Below are 18,696 nucleotides of genomic sequence, written 5' to 3'. Positions count from 1 at the left end.
CAATAGACACACGACAGAGACAGGGAAAGGGACTTGGACTCCCTGCACGTCAGGATATTTTATTGTTAAAATGTACCAAGTCTGAGCAGAGGATAAAATTAGTTTTAAAATCCACTTCACTCGCTCATATCCAATACTGTGAGCACTGCAGAGCTGTTTCTGGAAAGGGCACACTGTAGACTGCGACTAAAGATAAATTCTCAGTTCCTGTAGTGTCGGACAGCTATTAAGAATTTATGCCAGTAACAAATGCACCACATTTACTTTGTTTAGTTTAAGGAAGTGCATTTAGGCCAAGCAGCTAATATTACTCCACAGCACTAGGGACATATTAAAGAGAAACTGCATGCTGCGGGACAGAGCTGCTTACAGTTTGGTTGCCAGCTGATGTTCACCAAGAGACACGGAGAAGGGGGACAGGCAGACACATGGCTTTGATCGGCACGAGAGTATCCAGGGAGATGCAGATGGCTGCAGAAGGCGGCAGGATAGATGCCAAGAGATCAGGGAAGTTTTGAAAGAAACTCCTTCACTGAAACACTGTACTGAACTGATTAGAGAAACAGGAGTGCTTCTGCGCTTTCAAGACAATTAAGGAATTTTGTGGAGGCTCCAATTAGCCAAGTTTACTTTCAGGGTACAGCCACCCCTGGCCAGACACACAATTCAACACAAAACCACAACATTTCCCAGTTAATTATGGAACAGCAGCTTTCTCCAGATTGCTATGGGCTCTAGTTAAGGCTGTTGCACAAAATTTCTGTACTGATTTTGTGCCACTGAGATATTAAAAAACAAAGACTCCTCTTCCTGTTATTAGATGTACCTTCTGTGCATCAGATGGGAGCTACAGGCAGCGTGGTTTGTATTTCTATGCGTCCTCCCTTTTACAAGTCCTGAGTTATGGTATTTTTAATACCATAAGATTCTTAGAACAAGGTTCCCCCTTTCACTCTCCAGCCTGCGTGCCATAGCTGTTCACATCTGCTATTTAACAGCATAAATACAGAAAGCCTGAGAAACTTAAAAATGAAACACTACATTATCAAGGGGGTTTAAAATATTCATGACCAAATTACAAGCATTCAAGAGACTAGCAACTTTGCTATTCAAAGTTGTCCAAAAAAGTTGCTTGATGTTTTCCTATAAAGCAAAAAAGGCCCTCCTCATTTCAAAGGATTCATCAACAAGTATCTCATCAGCAAGGCTAATAAAGTCCAACAAGTACTTAACATGATGCAACGTAAGTACTGTCTGCAGACCCGCAACCACAAGTTCAATTGCTTCACAAGTGCTGGCCACGAGTATTACATCTCCAGATTGGTACTTGGATACGAGGTCCTCTACCCCACAAACTGTTCCAGATACATCAGTGTGCCCAAAGGGCATTTTTTCAACCTTTCAGGGGATTTTGATCATCCTACATAGGTGAAAAAAGCTGCATAGCACCCGCGCTTAATCTTCTGTTGCTACATGTAAAAACCACCTTCCTGCTTTGGTTGTAAGTAGAGCTTTCCCTCAGGCTATTTTGAAACTGAGTCTCTTTGGTCTGAAAAATACTTGTGATTTGTCTTTACCAGGTGCCTCTTGCACCCGGAGTTCCTTCCCGTGAAATCAAATTGCACCGAAATGCTACTACATCCTTAAATGCTACAGAGCAGATTTTCCCCCTCCACTCAGGCAAACTACACCCACACTTAAAAAAGAAAACTATACTTCAAGTTCCTAACGCAACACTTCACAAAAGGACATCATCTCCCTTTACCTGCAGCAGAAGCAGACAAAGTACTGCTATTTTAAACATGCCCAAACTTCCTAACATTCAGGTTTTAAAAAACAAGAGTTGACGGGCACTTTAAGAAGTTTCCGTCCCGAGTTACTTCACTTCAAAGTATGTCTTCAAAGCGCAAACATATTCTGTCTTTGTAGGCACTAATGAATTTTTAAGTAGTTGGTATTTTGACTGCCATCCAGAATAGTATGTCTTAACAACTGACCAGCGTTATTAGGGCATGTCTACACAAAGACGCACAGGAAAGTTATGTCGAGCTCAAACCTTCCGTTGATTTAAAGCACATTAACTAAATCTCATTAACTTCCTGTGTGAATGAGCTTGTTGAAAAGAGGACTTAAATCCATCTGAATGAGACATTTAACAAAGGATCTCAGAGCTTTCAAAAACTACATTTGGTTACTCAAATTATCAAGAAAGAGCTTTTTTAGGCTGTGATTCTAAACAAAAATAGCTGAAATATGAGTATTTCCAGTAAGAACAGGTCAGCCTAAAGGTATGTTTGGTCAAAACCATTATTGGTCAAGCCGTTCCTCACTCATCTTTCACCTCATTACTCTCTCATTTTATTGTTCCAATAGGCAACAGTTTTGCCAAATTTCTGTGCAGCGTGTGCGCCACCCTCCATAGGAGATCCCATCAACGCGTACGTCATGGTCTGCAGTAACAGAGTCCTAACAAAAGACCAAGAAAGAAGTACGCAGAAGAAGCCAGAAGATTCTCTGAAACAGAAGTGCAAGCAAAATCTAGGCGATAACAATTTTACAGCTTGACATCAAGTGACTGATATCGAATGACACCTGCAGTGTTCTCTAGACAGCAATGACGTTCACGGTAAATAAAAATGAAATAGCGTATCACTGTTCTTTGTAAAATACATCACTAATTTATAGTTTTACTTGTGGCACAGTACACCTCTCTCACTGTTTATGGTACACATTAACTTGATTTATAATAGTATACAGTCCTTACAGTCTCCCTGTGGAGCATTAATAATCTAAGAATTCAGATACCTCCACATTATTATGGATGTTAATACACAGTTCATTAAGCTCCTTCATGGCACTCAGAAAGCAACCTGAGCACACACTGGTTTTCTCAGCTTTCTTTGTACTTCTACTTGGCACTTTGATGAAAGCGACTTTTCTTCCAAGACCTTAATCACATTAAAACAAAGGTGAAGTTAGAGACTCATCTAGGAAAAATTCCATTTATTAAGCAAATCAGGGTAACGCGCCAACTTTTCAACTCTGAATGTGAAGCTCCTTTCCAAAGGCTTAGGCATTTCTACGTCTGCTTTTGAAAGATACTCACTCCTTGCTGAAAGAGAGCAATTTTGGTCCAGCAAGCAATCTAAAACCAGCAACTGATTACACACTTGAAAAAGTTTACACTGAGTTGATCTATGAGGCTTGTCTTGAAATAAGTATTTCACTGCCATTTAACATAACTTAATAAAAGATTTGTAATTCAAGGAACTTTCAAAAACTAACCAAGATGCTGTACTTGTGGGGTCAAGCATTCTTAAAAATCTCTTTTTTACAACATAAACCTTATATAAATTTCTCCCATTTTAAAAATTAAAAGGAAGCCAAAGTTTACGGGTAAACAGGAAAAAGGGTAAATACTTTTGAGTCTCTCTTTACAGTGATAATTTTTCAATGAATACTTAAGTCCTCAAATCTTTACGATATTAAAATTTAGTTATTAAAACCCCGAGTTTGTCAGGTTTAAGTTTTCTTACTTAATAATGCCCACACTGAAGCAGTTGAATCATCCCCATTACCATCTGAATTCAAAGAAGCTCTTACCTCCAGAAACCTGTACCAACTTCTAGAGACCGTCTCAGCCAATTCCTCCACTGCCTTTCTTCCAGCCTACGCTCAGCACAACAGTCTGAGTTGCAAGCCACAGCCTGAAAGGATGCAGACATACCGAAGGAGGATTTTTATAATCTGGTTGAGCTCACTACATTGTATAACTGTACTGTGTCCAATCACGATCTCTGCACGTTACACAACGGCTGAAATGCAGGAAGGCACCGCACGGTCATAAACTGTTACTACATGCCTCTGCTATCGCCACAAAAAGTGAATGGACAGTCTGGCTAACAGCAGAGCGCCTACAGATCAACCCGAACAAGGAGGTTCAAGTGTTTTACATAACCTGCAATGCTACAGTGAGAAAAAAACAGCCGGGGCCCCCAAAATTCAAATTTCTTAAATGTTTACATGCCTGACTCCAACAGCTGTAATCAGGATTGGGATTTTTCTCTACGAAGTTAGCATCTTCCCCACAAGCCTCCGTTGTGCAACTTGCATGGAAATATTTTTATTAGCAAATAGCCAGTTTTCAAAAAAACATCCCAGATCTCAAAGCTCTGTTCCATAAGACAAGGTTTAGAAATCCATAACCTCACCAAGACCTGAAAACACACAATATAACTTGTGCTGGGTTCGTTTACTTTCCTAATGGAAAATGCTGCATGAAAGTGATGTTAAGGGCTGCAAAGTGAGATGGAAAGGGCAAGAATACAAGTGAGAGATTAGAAACAACAACAAAAAGACATTAATGTGCAGTCCTGCCACACGAATCTGTTTTTCTCTCCTCGACCTACCTCTTTCTGCAGGAGGACAGCCTGTCTTAAGGCTGCCCTTACACTCCCAAACATCACTGCATAATTTATCGCATCACAGCCCCTGCCTCAAGTTATCGCTTGCTGTCAAGTTGGTACACCATCCCCTTACCCCACGAGGGAAGCGATTACACAGCAACCTCTCCAAATACATCATATGCTTGCAGTATTAACGAGACACCATCATTTCTTCTACAACTGATAGCGTAAGTGATAATTAAAACAGGCGACGAGAAAGTAGCACTCAACTACCAGATGCTGCCACTTGGGCGTAACGGCACTCTAGGGCAGAATAATGAGCTCACTTTACCTGAAACGCACCTTTTGAACCCAAATTTGATGAGGCAAAAGACAGGCCGATGGCGCCATCTAGCTCCCGTCACTTAAGGGGCAAAGTCAGCATTACGCAAGTTTAAAAGTTTGTCATACACCGCTGAAGCGTGCTTAACCGTCAAGACCTGAAAGCTGTGGCTCATCAACAGATCAGAAATCGGCATGTGCTTGTTCTTGCATCAAAGACCCAGCTTCTGAATAGGGCGCATTTAACTGAAAGCTGACACTTATTATGTGCAGTACCCTTTATTCATCATTTCCTAAGAATGCATGGAAGAAAGCCAATTATCTCCACTGCTTATTTTATGCAATGTGTGCATATATAAAACCACATTGTCTTCCAGCATTTAATTTCCACTGCAAAGAGATGTTGAAAAGTTTTTTCCTCCACTTGCTCCTTTTCCAATTATTCTTCTTCCCTTTGCTCTTTACGGCCGATTTCCAAATGTTTTCACAAACAGAAATGTTGTCTAATTTCAATACGGAGAAAGCTTACAGCAAGCATCACCATATCTTAAGACCACAGAACATAAACTGCTGTACCGCAGGTCCCCAGACTACCTGTAAGATTAGTCATCCTCAATACTCCTGAGGAATACGCTGGAAAGTATTTTAAATTCAAGGCATTTGATGTCCTCACAGGGAGCTACAGGACTAGGCGATCGATGGCAAGAAAAATACACAAAGTTTTGAAAGAAATAAGCTACTTTGGTTTTCACTCCAATGTCCAGAATTGTTGTTTTTTTTTTAAATAGTTGCATTAAAATATGCCAGGGACTCAAATGCTGCTTGCCCTGAATATCAAAGTTCAAAATTCAATGCAAGTAATAAATTACTTAAGTATCCAATTAATCAAGACTTGTCCATTTACCTTACAATTAAGACTAATCACTCCAAAGTTCATCACTGGTGAGCGGAGAATTTCATCATTCGAAAGATTTATTTCTGATTACTTAGTATTTACATTCAATAATGTAGTGCAAATAAACGACCTACTAATCTGGGTGCCTCCACTTAAACCCCAGCTTCCATGATCGACAGTCTGGACAGATCTAATCGCAGGTTGTTTGGTTAAAATTCCTCGCAGTGAATAGGTACTTAATCACTGCCATACTTGAGATGAATGTTAATTCAAAATATAACTCTTGCTTTTAATTCAAGACAGTGGAATATTTCACAGTGCGTCTTCAAACTCCATCATGCACTGAAAGACAAGCGGGAATAAACAGATGAGAAGCTTTACGTATTGCTGCACTTTATTGATGGAAGTAAAATCATAGTAGACAATTACCTTGCTCTTTCAGTGCAAGAAGCATTGTCGTGATGATCCTACATAGCTAGTCATCATTTTTATTCCCTGCTTAATATCTGAAATTTAAACTGATGGGAGCATTTCTCTTGCTTGAGAATGTTACTCATAGGAAGAGTTCACTTCTGATTATTATGAGAAAATCCAATTTTTTGCTGACTTCTCAGACATACAGTGTTCAGTTTCAGGATGTAACAAATACTTTAGAGTGTCAGAGTCAAATTACATGTTTCCTGCTAGACACACATTGGTAAACTGACAATTTACAGGCAACGTTCAGAGTTTGAATATTTATTCTGAAGCCATCCTCCCTAGTTTTGCAGCACAAAATTCCTCTTTGAAGTCACCGATTTCCACTGTACTGAAAACTGTGTCTTGTGTATAGGGATGGCACACAACGGTTATCTCACACGATCAAAATTGATAATAACATGACTCAGTGACCACAAACACCTGGTAACTAAATCCCTCCTTTGAACCTTCAGATATTGGCAGGGAATAACAAGAAATTAACACACAGCATGAAAAGGCAAGTCTGATGTAGTCACCGAAAAACTGTTACAAAGAGGTTTTCTGTTCCACAACTTACCTAAAAAAAATAAAATTAAAAAGAAAATAAAAATTCAGCTGTGGCAAGGCACCCTTCTCAGAGCAACGCTGTCAGAAAAAGGCTCATCTCCTTTGCAAGAACATCCTGGTCCATCAGGATGGCAAGGTGTAGGATGCCTCATTTGTGACAGCCAAATGTGTCTCCCGACTACTTCCTGTCAAAGTGATAATGAGTGACGAGAGGCGGTCCTCAGGGGTCGGTCCTGGGACCAGGACTGTTTTATACCTTTGTGGGTAACATGGGCAGTGGGATTGAGTGCACCCTCAGCAAGTTTGCTGATGACACCAAGCTGCGTGGTGGGTCAACATGCTGGAGGGAAAGGATGCCATCCAGAGGGACCTGGACGAGCTTGAGAAGTGGGTCTGTGCGAACTGCATAAAGTTCAACATGGCCAAGGGCAAGGTCCTGCACATGGGTCGGGGCAATCCCAAGCACAACTCCAGGCTGGGCAGAGAACAGATTGAGAGCAGCCCTGAGGAGAAGGACTTGGGGATATCGATTGATGAAAAGCTCAATGTGAGCTGGCAGTGTGCGCTTGCAGCCTAGAAAGCCAACCGTGTCCTGGGCTGTATCCCCAGCAGCGTGACCAGCAAGTCGAGGGAGAGGATTCTGCCCCTCTGCTTCGCTCTGGTGAGACCCCCCTGCAGTGCTGCATCCAGCTTGGAGGTCCCCAGCAGAAGAAGGACATGGAGCTGTTGGAGCAAGTCCAGAGGAGGCCATGAAAATGATTCAAGGGCTGGAGCACCTCTGCTATGGAGACAGGCTGAGAGAGTTGGGGTGTTTCAGCCTGGAGAAGAGAAGGCTGCGGGGAGACCTTAGAGCCCCTTCCAGTCCCTGCAGGGGCTCCAGGAAAGCTGGAGAGGGGCTGGTGACAAGGGCAGGGAGTGACAGGCCAAGGGGGAATGGCCTGAAGCTGCAGGAGGGGAGATGGAGATGAGATGTGAGGCAGAAATTCTTCCCTGTGAGGGTGCTGAGGCCCTGGCACAGGTTGCCCAGAGAAGCTGTGGCTGCCCCTGGCTCCCTGGCAGTGTTCAAGGCCAGGTTGGATGGGGCTTTGGGCAACCTGGGCTAGTGGAGGGTGTCCCTGCCCATGGCAGGGGTTGGAACTCGATGGTCTTTAAGGTCCCTTCCAACCCAAACCAGTCTATCATTCTATGAAACATGTAATCTTTTACATCAGTGAAAAGATTCAATTTATACAACAGACTCCCATGAACATCTTCCAGAATACACTTAACATAATACAGCAAACACAAGAAAATAGCATCACATATTAGTAGAATAAATAGATCCACTTCCACCCACAACTTGGAACAGCAGAAAGGCTAAGCCATTAAGTTTGATCTTATAGAGACATTTCTAAATCCATTGAATTATAAATTCCTTGAAAAAGCACTTACCAGAAGATACGCTTTAATATGAAAACATCTACTTTCTCTTCCCTAATGCTATATCAAATATACAGAAAGAATTACTGAAATTGCTTTGAAAGCTTACCATTTAATTCAATGAGCAATGCACGGTCCTGGGTACTACCTACACGTACCCCTTGTACATGACTCAACTCATTAAAATGTACATCTCTCTCATCAAACAGAAAACATGGACTGCCTCTAGGTATCCTAAGTGAATTCCACTTTAGTAGTTAGAGAATGCAATGCTTTGTGCCCAACTTCTGTTGTTCTTAAATCCTGAATTCAGTTACAGCTTGTATTGCAGTGTTTCTTAGAACTTCTCCTGCAACTGTACATTTTTAAATACTTGTAAGAAACATTTAGGGTCTGAGATGTACATCAAAGCAGAACGATGGCTGTTCTACATAAAGAATTACAAGATGGAGGTGCCTTTAAACATACCTATGGCTGATTTCTGGGCAAGAAATAGGAAATCATTTTCAAGGAAAAAAAACAACAACAGAGTAGTGAAGCCAAAGCCATATATTCCACAGACACAGCGATCAAAGCGCTTCACAAATTAATGGAGAAGGAATGTGCTTTTTGTGACCTGCTATTGTATTCACCACGTCCATAAACTCAGTCAGATGCCTACGTCTTTCCTGGACCTCCAAGTATGCTTGTAATTAAAGGCAAAAGCTCAAATCCTTTTTCTTCTAGGAACCAACGAAAGTAAGACCTGTTTATTTGTCAACATAGCACCATGCGAGGTTGCTACCCTTGAAGCATCATTACCTTCATGTATCCCCAGATGCCCAGGGAAATGCTGTCAACTTCAACATACACTTAGAAGATGACAGTGTATGGCCCAAACTCAACTATGCAATAACTCAGTCAAGGGAACAACACACAAGTGACCTAATAAGCCCGAGTCTCTAATAACCCTGCATCTAATAAACAACAAACAGGAACTCTACAGGTAGACTTCACATCTACAGCTTCAGTCTCTTCATTTCTCTAACGTCACACCACAGAAGCACATCCTAGGTGCACTCACAGGTTCTAGCTATGAGCAAAAATCCACGATCAAAAAATCCATGATCAGCCCAAACAGCTCTGAGCTATTCAATGCCACAGATCACAAAACGAAGTGGATATGCAAATTTATATACCAAGTCTAAGCATGAAACATCTGTTGGTGTTACCTGCTAAAGTTGCAATTTTGTAATTTTTTGGTATTACTTCAGCATTATTTTGCTGTTTTTAGTTAGCACACTCATGTTTTAGGTTTCTCTCTCTCTATATATATATATATCTCTCTCTAACATAGAAAGTTCTATCCTTCAGTTGAAGTTGCCATTATTTTCATTTTCTAAAGGCAAAACATGTTTATACAAAAAACGTTCAGGCAGTTTTGCATTCAATATGCCATTTGTTGAGATGCCTAAAAGTCTACCTGCACTAAACAGCGAGCAGCCAGGTGAAAACTCTAGCTGCAAGACTAAATGTTTTAAAATAGGGGGAGAAAAAGAGCAGATAGCCACGCTTCTGTTCAGTGATCCTGGTATCTCGTTCACGGTTCAGTAAGCAAACAGCAAGTGCAGCTTCACAGCACTGCCCAACTGCTCCAGCAGCTGCAACTCCTCCTCCAACCAATCCCAACCTCCTTCATCTGAAATGAAAAAAGCCCTTTTAATCTTCAAAGCATGGCCACAAGTCAATCTCAAACTTAGCACACTTTTTAATTTTCTTTTTAATTATCCAGTTGGGAGAGTTATGCCCTCCTTGCTCAGCGACCTTTCATTCCTTCAAGATTATTTCAAGAAATCTTTCCTGGGAATATTCAGCAAATTTATACCCCTTGCAGAGGAAATGTTTCAAAGCTTCCAAGCACTGAGGGGGAGAGACAGCATGATTCTTCGTGTGCTTTTGTGCAGGCAGCCTTTGCTGCGTTACACGGTACCCTCAGTTCTGCAGGCCAAGTATCTTCAGGCTTCAGACTGCTGGGAGCAAAATCCCAACACATCTGCTCAAATACTTTCCCAGAACAAAGTTGTCACCGCGCTGGGTTTTAGAGCCCCCGAGTCCTGACATGGAGCCAGCCCCTAAAACGGCAAGATAATTTATTTCTGCTGGAACTGGCAAAAGGCTGGGCACAAGCAGATCATCTATTGGTACCATAAAGCAATACAATAGATGTTATTAATAATTATAATTATTATTAATAATAGCATCTATTATTGCTAATATCATTACTACCAATAACTGTTGACCAACTGTTTGTCCCATGAGTTTTGGTCACTAAGCATAGCTTGGTTTCTCATAGCCATAGCCATGGGGAAAAATTAAGTCATTATTGCCATTAATGATTTTCAAGTTAAACCAGCACTACTTACTCTCTGCCCACATACTAAACGACTGCATGCAACCCGGCATTTGATTCCCACATGTTAAGCCAACCAATTACTTATTTATTAATTTCACAATGAGCCTGGAAGTGTTTACAGAGACAGCCTTGTGTTTAACCAGACCTGCTGGTTAACTTCCCATACTCGTGTTTCAGGCAGGCTTAGGCGAAAGCGTTGACTGGCACAGCAATCATGATCTCTACTTCCTCATAAACGTGCATCTGTACATCTTGCTTGCAGCTGAAGTTAACTTGACGCCACCGGTTCAGTTCTCTGACTCCACAGGGACAATTAGTAGAGACAGGAGGTAACTAGGACTTGTTGAAACCCAGCTGACATCTAACCTGTACGTCATTTAACACCTTACCCTGGAGGGATGCAAGATGAAATTTAGTCCAATAGCTTTGATGACTTTTCTTCATACATAAGTGGTTAATTAAGAATGCATTAAATATATACTAATGCTTTAAATAGCCCTACAAGCAACAAAACTGTTAAAGAAGGGTAAGTGAATTCTTCTTCAACTGAAGTGACAGAAACGGAACGGTTCACTTAATACCGAACCGATGGCTCAGGAAAAGCACAAAAAACCTGTAATATTTTGACAGAGTTCACATTACTTATTTATGCCAACTATAGTTTATTGAAGGAAAGCTTTTACTTTTCAGCAAGACACGCCTTTTACAAAAAAGTATTTTGGCAACATTTAGTGGAATACTTTGTTGTGATTTTTGCCAGTAAAACAACCCTTTTTTAGCCAACATACTGTGGTTTCAACGCTGCACCTTACTGGTTCCTTCATCTTCAGGGCTCTTTTGCAGATGTCTGTATAGCGCTACTTCAAAAAAAAAAAATCAAAATCATTCTTACTTAATTGGCATCGCTTAAAATGCGAGAATTCTTTGCCGCTACTATTTGGAGTAATATCATTTAGGCGTACATTTTGCCCTCAAACAAAATTTTCCATTTGAATAATTAAGAGGAGAAAAGACCAATACAGACAGAGTCTCCTTTGAAGGTACCCACATGCTGTGTGTCTCCATAATAAATCTATTACCTGCCATTCAACAAAACGTTATCTGTCACAACAGCCTCCAGAACAAAAACAGTAATTAGACTCGGATCTTAATACACTCAGCGCGCTGTTCTGCATTCTACAACTCGGCAGGTTTAGAAAGCGAGGAACTGTGCACCTAAGCGAGATTAAAAATTGGGCTGATACTGATCATAAAATCTTTACCAAAACCAAACAGCCAAGGAGAAGAGCTCAGATAATACTTTGGGTTCAGGCTCATTTGTACTAAGAAACTTAATAGAAGGCTTAATTGACAGCTTTGCTCGATTTGATTGTGCCTTATTAGTCATTTTGATGAAAAGCATTAAATGTGTTTGATCCCTTCCAAAGAAGAGGAAGACTCATTAGCAATGAATGTTTACAAGTACCCAGGGCTCAAGATTACAGCAGTTCTTCCCGTCCTGCAGAAGGGGTTTTTTAGATCTATGTTTTTATGAGAAGGATCACGTATCATCTCCAAAAGAGCTCAGGCTTTTTCTGATATTTGCAAACAAGACAGATGGACAATGAAAATGTCAGCTTGTTTGAAAGCCTGACCTGTAAGAGCCGACTCAGTTTATAGACCTCAGTACGCAGCTTGCCATCCAGGAAAATTCAAGCCGTAGGACCAGTCAACACTAAAGATTATTATTTATACCAAGGCAGATTTTCTATTTTCTATCTTCTGAAATGAATACAGCACAAATTGAGCTGTTCCCATTAATTTTTTCAGTGTCTGGATACAGCAAATAAATAGATATACTATCTTAGCACAACAAAACCAGAACACTTGGATATTTAAAAAAAAAAGCCACAGTCTGAATAAACCACAACACAGCCCTGTAAAATGATATTGACAATAACTTTTTACACTCAGCATAATCTCCTAAAATTCTATTTAATACAAAATTAAATAGTACCCATGCAAATACATACATCAAATATCAGCAAACAACTGATAACTGTTGTTATTCCCATTTGTGAAAGGACACAGAACAGTATGAGAATGCTGCAATTATGTCTTGCAGTCTGATCCTACAGAACAGGGACCTGGAGGTCCAATTTCTTTCTTGTCAGTCTAAATTCCAGTTATTCCTTAGGTTTGGCCTTTATACAATGAAATGCTCATCAGGAAACCATATTTTCTAAGCTTTTATCAAAAACTCTAATCTCTTAAAATATTACCAAGTAAACACTTCTTGCATCAGGAATATCTAGCTCAACTTTCAGAAACAATTAATTTTGTATAAAAAAATGAAAAAGGAAAGAAAAAAAAGCTACTATAACTTGTGAAGCAGCTGGTGCTTTAGAGTACATCGTCTGCAAAAACAAGAATGTGTTTTCTTTGCTCAGGTATGGTTACGGGTCTGAATATGGGATTCTCCACACCAAGGGCAAGTAATAAACAGAGCAAGAATTGTAGAATTTACAAATTTATTTTCCTACCATTGGGATTCAAAGACTCCATGCAAATTCAAACCTTATCACAGCACAGTCCATTAAGTGCTATTAACTCTGGTACACTTATTTTCTTCAGCACACAAAATAAGAGGTTGCTAACTTTGCAGTGCAGCATTTTATTTCCACTCCAAGCTTCTAAATGTTAAAGTCGAGAAATGGAGTTACAAGCCTGTTTTTATGAGATACTCTATATGACCTTGAATAAGAACATATACACAGTTTTTTCTTTAAAAGCACAACAAAACAGCAACACTGAGCTATATGCTTAAATACAAGACAATATAGGTAAGCGATAAAAGGAAGAAGGCCAGGAAAAAAAGAAACCCGTCAGATCACTATTTCTGCGCTAGAAAAGAAAGACTGCTCAATAAAGATGTGCTTAATGGCAGACTCCAGCAGTCAAAGATCTCCAGCATTTCCTTCCCATTGCTAACACCAGGTAAACTACGAAATCCAGAGCACTGGAAAACTGGGATCAACTCACTAACGGCACATTAACCGCCTAATCATATAAACACGGCGAAGAGCACACTTGCTAGACTCCGTGTTTAAGGTACCTTCCTATTAAAGCTTCCAAACTGCACTTTATTCTCTTAACTTTTACAATCTTACAAGTGTACTAATAGCCAGCATACCACTAAAATAGGCCTTAGTGCCCTAGGCTGCATTTTTGTGGCCATCCAAAATAAGAGTAAATCCAATTAAAATGTGTTGCTACATTTAGAGCCCAAACTACTCAAAGCATCCACAAACAGGAGGTTAATGCCCAGGAATGTAAATGCGTAAACCCCCCCCCAAGTCACTTTTTACTTACTTTCCTGCTACACCAGCACTGCTGTCTACCATGCATTCTCAAAATGCTTCAGCCAACTGTTCGAATGACACAAGCACTGCAATAGTTTGATTTAAAAATAAATTCAGACAACAAATTTGGGGGACATGCAGCCATTCGAAATCCATTCAGTGAGTCACTACATTTCAAAACAGTCAAAACCAAAATAACGGTGAGTCAATTTCTCCTTCACCATTTAAACTAATTTGAGCCCATACTTCAAGCAATTTTAATCTAATGCAAGCGTAAAGGAAACGGGTGCCGAATTAAAACAGTCCCTTTTATCACAAAGGAGATAACAAGCAAATGCTGGTTAAATCCAAACACACACAAACAATTCAGGTTTTGCTTTCATACCACACCAAGCCTAAAAGTTCAAAAATACTCACAGGTACCATGTTGCTACTTACAGCACCTCAAACACAATTACAACTGGATTAATCTGCCCCCATCTGCTCCTAAAAATATAACTATTAGACAGAGCTTGTTTTCTCAGGCATTTTGCTGACGCAAGTACAAGATCAAAACATCATTCATTCAGAGGAGATTTATTGGTCTCCATAATACACAAGCTAAAATCCAGCTATACCATCATTCTGAGCTGCATGTGACACACTCTCACCAACACACATCAATTTTATTACATGCTTAGTAAGGTAGGGTTTGGGGGAAGAATAAAATATCCTGGCTGCCTGAATGTGCAGAGAAGAAACTCTGAAAATTCCCCTTCACCAGAATAGCACAAAGTTTATTCTCTCCTGAAGCTGCTTTTTTTTTTTTTTTAAATTATAAAAAAAACCCCAACAAACAAAACAGACTTTTTGATGGTAAGTGCATTCCCCTCCCCACCATAACCTGCATTTTCATCTTCTGGCCCGAGAACTGAGACACAAGGAGATTGAGATCATTGAATTTCTAATTATAAAGCCGTTAAAAGACCAGTTTTACAATTACCTCAAGCCCAGCCATTCCTCTGTAAATAATAAAATGGAGTTGTCGGACAGGAACAAAGAGTATTTCAATAGTCCCCGCTGCGCAGGATGGAGACAACCAACACGCGTGCTTTGGGACTCCCTCGCAACAGCCTGACTGGGACCTCGGTGGTTAATTCATCTTTCCCAAAACCAGCCCCGAGTTTTCATCCCCATTCAGCCCAGCACGACTCTGGGGCCACGGCACAGCCAAGAAAAGAGCCACAGCTCTCTGCAGACCCAAGGCGAATGATGATTCACTATTTACTAGACTGATGACAACATTCAGTACCAAAAAATAAGTTCATCAAACCCACTGAGAGGGCACTGGATTAGAAAGCCATAGGAGACACATAGTGCATTGCTACTTCTGATGCAATACACGTTTCTATTGCTGTTTGGCAACAGAAATGGCCAAGATTAATGTTGAGCACAAGGAATAAAACTGGAGTAAACTTCTTAACTAGAAGACTAGTTCTCCCTCCTGTTTCCTTTCCCCACCAAGTGCCGGCAATGTTTTAACACCCCAATTCTCTTTCCCAAAGAGACAGTTCTACTCCTTTCATGACCAAGTTGCCATGGCAAGAAATCCACATTTAGATTCATCTCTAACAGAAGAGCATTCAAATAGCAAACTTTTCCTTCCCATAACCTAAAAATGGCCAAATATCATCAGATTTCTTCTCTGCCTTCAAATAAACATTGTCATAGGATGGCTCATAACAACTAAAAATATTTAGCCATAAAGAAAATACGGTCCGCAGTACCGATAAAAGTATTACATGCAGTACCACAAAGTTAGCAGAACGTCTTAATGCACTTCACCCCTGGGAATGGCTAGAGAACATGGCAAATAGCTTTCTTTTTAAATGATTTATTTTATTCCTGCCTTACACTAGATCATGATGCATCTCTCTTTACTCATCTTGACTGTTAATATTTTCTTCCTGCAGCTTTTAAGTAAAATAAAACACACTGTAACTGCTGTCAGACTGTTTCAGGGCCACTAAGGCTTCAGAAATAAGAACACTTGATACAAATAAATTTTTCCAGCAATCTTCAGTGGAAGAAAAACCATTCTACACATTTTGTCTTGTAAGGATAAATGCATAAAGAAGTGTTTGAAAGTAAAATAAATCTATTGAAGAAATGGCCCCGCAGAATCTTTTCAGGCTTGAGTTTTCTTACTATTTTTCTTATGTGGTTCACACAAAGAAGCTGACAGGAACAGCTACAGCAGAACAAGATCCAAAAATCACCTTGCATGGTACACTGTTTTGTAATCTGCGTGCCAGTTGACTTCCCCCTGTACACACAAGAATCAGGAGAGGTTAACTGCTGCAGGTCAGATTAGGTCATTAGAGCAGCTTAACAGCCACTTCTGGAGGAATCTCTACTGAAGATGGGTAAACTTTCACCCGTCTCCAACCAACCTAAACGGCACAACAAAGCCACTTCATAGCACAATAAGAAAGTTCATTATATAGAGGAAGTTAACAGATTTGGCTATACCAGGAAGAAAAAAACAAACAACAAACAAAACATACTGACAGAATCAAAACCAGAAAACACAACTTGGTTTAATTTAAAAACCTTTGAAATAGTAACTGCATACAAATGCAGCATCTTCTGTAGAGTCTTCTAAACAAATGTGGGGGAAATCCACAGTCATTAAGTTTTCTGTTAGGAAAAAAAATAATCGTCAAACCCTGGCATTATCTTAAGCTCCCCCTGAAAATAATAGACTCCATCCAAATAATGCCAACAGTGGCACAACTTCTATTTGTCCACTGGAATTCAACTCCCTGTTAGCTTCAACTACAGAAGACAGAAATTCTCTTATCAGCAGTCTTTAAAAAAACCCATCCACGTACCTCACTCAGTATAGTTTTAGGGATGTACACACAGCTTTACCTGTGGCTCAGGGAAGGTAAGGAGCAGATAAAAATTTCTCCAAACAGATCTGGCTTCAGTATAAAAGCAAGACTTCTGTGGGCTAACCCAAACCCAGCTCCTTGACCTCACTGCCTGAGCAGCCATCCATAGGGGTACCAGCACCACCGAGGGGTCACTGCAAGGCTGGGAGCGCCCAGTCGGTGATGGATGGGGGCTGCTTAAATTGGTGCTGTCACCAAAGGAAACATTCATCAACCTGCAGCCCAAATTATCCTACTATTTGAAAAGCTAGCTGGTTTTCCTTCAGATTTGTTTCTGTACTGAAGATGCAAAACGAGCGAGGTCTGTACTCCGAGAACCTTACTTCCATCCAGCTCCTTACATCTACTCAACGTGAGAGCTGGGTGCACCAAGAAAGCACTTCACTAAATCTAAGCCTAGCTAAGAGCAGGGCTTAGAGACAAGTGGCAGATTGGGATGGATTTTAAACCATACGAATGTGGCCTATTAAGGACCAGCAGGAGCATAACCCACCCTTGAGAATCACAGTCCTTACCTCCTTCCCCTATCCCCAGGGCTCTGACAAGGCATTTTCCTACTTGCATCTTTACTAAAGCCAAAGGCTTTTTTAAATCCATGCTAAAAATCTCAGGGCTTGTTTAACCTCATTGCTAGCCCAAGGCTGAATTTGTTCTGGTGCATCTCCATGTTAATGCTGCTCTAATTTCAAGCTATCCGGATCGTGACTAGAAGCTAGGAGTAGGGTTGTAAGAGCTCATCAACTACTAATCCAATTGTTCTACATATCTCAAGGATTATTTTCCAGTTTACTTACCTGAGCTACTTGTTGCAACAATCCTTTATCTACAGTGAAATCACTAGGCAGATCAAGGTGTGCAGCTAATCGCTCCAGTATTTGTTCTGCTTCTCCACTGGGTTTTACAGCCTGCATCAAACTCCAGCTGCCAGTAAAACCACTACCCCGAACAGTTTGGGGGTTTTTTTAAGCTTAAACTGGGTAATTTAAAGCTTGCTCAAGTATGGCAACACTGTGCTGCAGTGAGGATTACACAGACATATTAAGCTCCCTGTAAAAACAGAGCATTTGGTATTTTTATTTCAGCTGGTCAAGTTCAACAGCAACAGGGAACCTGGCATTTACCTGGCACTGAACTGATACTAAGAGAGTCATCTGCATGGGGCAAACGATAAGATGGAAAAAAATGAACATGTGAGGTCTTTACCTCGTCTTAAATACATCTGGGGATTTCCCTTTCCTGCCAGAATCTTCTACTGGCTCTGCCTGCAGCTCCCTTTCGAGGTCAGCCTCTGTCTGCACTTACCCGACAGGTTAAGGGACACGCTGCACGGGACCCCAAACCACGTTAAGCGTTTGTCTTCCCAGTCTACAAAATGACAATGACAGCTCCAAAATGAAAGGACAGGAACGAAACTCTGCAAGCCTCTGCTTGCATTCCCATCTTTTATGAAAAAAAGGCAAAAGCCACTAACAACAGAAATGCACGATATTAGTTGTTAGCCATTAAGTAAGGAAATCTAATGGAAGGCTTTCAACAAGCTTTGTTCGGGCATTTTTCAGCACTACCTACATCACCTATTTTTACCCAAAATGTACCTTAAAACAAAAGAAAACCACGCGCAATACCAAACGGGGCTTGCAAGTCAAAAGCAGAAAACAGAAATATTTACTGCTTCAATCTGCATTGAAAAAAAAAAAAAAGGCCAACCAAAAAAGCAAACAAATAAATAAAAAGGGAAAAAAAGCCCCAACCTCAAAGCATATCACGAGAACGGGATCAGACAAGAAAGCAAGGCCACCCCTTCAGGACCAAGGGAGAATTAACCTGCATTTCTCCATCCCATTTACATGCTTACCACTCTGCCACCCATTTTGTTTCAGATTAAAGAAAAAAAAATTTAAAAAATAGATTACTTCAAGGGAACAGAGCAAAAACCACCCACCCCACACCCCCCCAGACC

General features: G+C 40.6%; 1 protein-coding gene across 5 annotated transcripts in view; it reads right to left on the bottom strand.

Annotated features, from left to right (window-relative positions):
- The window catches only part of SLC23A2 (solute carrier family 23 member 2), a 76,295-nt gene that overhangs the window by 38,909 nt on the left and 18,690 nt on the right, over window positions 1-18,696 (bottom strand). For 2 of the 5 annotated variants that reach the window (XM_075736544.1, XM_075736543.1), the window contains exon 2: window positions 3,604-3,707. The exons of the other annotated variants lie outside the window; for them this stretch is intronic. The gene's annotated coding sequence lies outside the window, so the exon portion shown is untranslated. The remainder of the gene's footprint in view (window positions 1-3,603; window positions 3,708-18,696) is intronic. 5 annotated transcript variants of the gene reach the window in all.

This window comes from Balearica regulorum, chromosome 27, assembly GCF_011004875.1.
Source record: "Balearica regulorum gibbericeps isolate bBalReg1 chromosome 27, bBalReg1.pri, whole genome shotgun sequence".
Lineage (NCBI taxonomy): Eukaryota > Metazoa > Chordata > Aves > Gruiformes > Gruidae > Balearica > Balearica regulorum.
Note: the sequence above shows the minus strand (reverse complement) of the source record. Positions and strands in the feature narration are given on the sequence as shown.